This window comes from Ursus maritimus, unplaced genomic scaffold (assembly GCF_017311325.1).
Source record: "Ursus maritimus isolate PB19 unplaced genomic scaffold, ASM1731132v1 scaffold_4, whole genome shotgun sequence".
Lineage (NCBI taxonomy): Eukaryota > Metazoa > Chordata > Mammalia > Carnivora > Ursidae > Ursus > Ursus maritimus.
Genome location: NW_024426552.1, coordinates 3,785,230 through 3,786,848, shown reverse-complemented (window position 1 = coordinate 3,786,848; position 1,619 = coordinate 3,785,230).

Below are 1,619 nucleotides of genomic sequence, written 5' to 3'. Positions count from 1 at the left end.
ATGACAAACTGTCATGTATCCTCCACCCGGCCTTAAGAACCATCAACAAGCTTGCTTCTGTCGTCAGAGGGAGGTGCTGGGTGTTGAGCAGAAGGGGAGTCGTCTGCATGGAGGGGAGAGGTGGCGGGGGTGCGGTGGGGTGTAGGAGCCAGTCTGAGGTGGGGGCAGCAACACCCAGTCAGGGCAAGAGTGTGTCACCGTAGGGATTGCACGGTATAGCTGATGTCCTGGCGAGCCTGTCCCACTTTCTGTTCCTTATGTCTTCGGGATTAATTTAAGGCTTGGAGAGGGACATTCTCAGAACTCTCAGTTTGTGACTAGACCATTAAGAAAGATGTTTTGAATGGCGCCTGGGCGGCTCAGTGCGTTAGGCCTCTGCCTTCTGCTCGGGTCATGATCCTGGGGTCCTGGGATTGAGTCCCATGTGGGGCTCCTCGCTCAGTGGGGAGCCAGCTTCTCCCTCACCTGCTGCTCTCCTTGCTTGTGCTCTCTCTCTCAAATAAATAATAAAGAAAAATCTCTTTTTTAAAAGGTGTTTTGATAGTTCTGTATAAATAAGAACACTCCGAGAAAGCCATGGTGGAATGTTCTGGACTCGGAGCCAGCAGGACTGGGATCTGGCCACCTCATCTGCAAAGTGGGAATATTATGGGGTGGCTAACAGATCCCAGCTTTAGCACCAAAAGTCCCAAGTCCCAGGGCCTCCTGTCGCTGCTGCCCCCAGACCTGGGAAAACCAGGACACCTGGTCACTGGAAATCATACCTCCCCTTCCAGGTTGTCCTGAGGAGTGAGGCGCACGAGCATGTGAACCGCTGAGCAAGGGGCCCGGCATGGGTAGGCACTTGTTTTCAGCATCATGGAAACAGTTACTGACATCTTCTACTTGGGACGAGGTGTGAACCATGAAAACTTGGTGCACAAAACAGCTTAGGGGTTATAAACAAGCCGGCTTCCGTGGTTTGAGGCAGAAGCGCCATATTTCTCTTTTCCTGAACTCCTCAGCCCAGTGCTGGCCGAAGGGACAGCTGGGCGCTGGCTGCCACGGCAGGGCCGACACCTCGAGGCCTCTTACACACCGGCAGCCGCTCACCCAGGAAGCGGCGGCGGTAGAGGCCCCGGGGACCACACTCCAGGAGGCCCACCTGCCTGGCCATTCGCAGGCTGAGATTACAGAGGGTGCAGGGGCCTGACTGGTGTCCCCTTGTCCTCTCTGGGTGGAGAGGCACTGCAGGAGCATTGGCAATGACAAGGTCAGAAGGAGCCACCAGGGCATTTTCCATGATGAAATGTCACCACTGAGGCTGTGACAGCCAGGCAGCCGTGGGGGAGCGGGGCAGCCCGTCGTTATGGAGAGGGCTCTGGAAGGTCGAGCAGACCTGCAGCCTGCGGCTTTGGCCTCCCAGACCAAAGCGGGGAAGTCAAATACAGACCAGCAAGAAGGCCTAGCCTGCACGTTTACTCATTTAAAATCTATCATTATCTTTCTTTCTTTCTTTCTTTCTTTCTTTCTTTCTTTCTTTCTTTCTTTCTCTTTCCATCCATCCATCTACCATGTAAACCTATCCACCATCCATCCATCCACCCAGCCATCTGACCATCTTCAATGTGGTTGTTTCC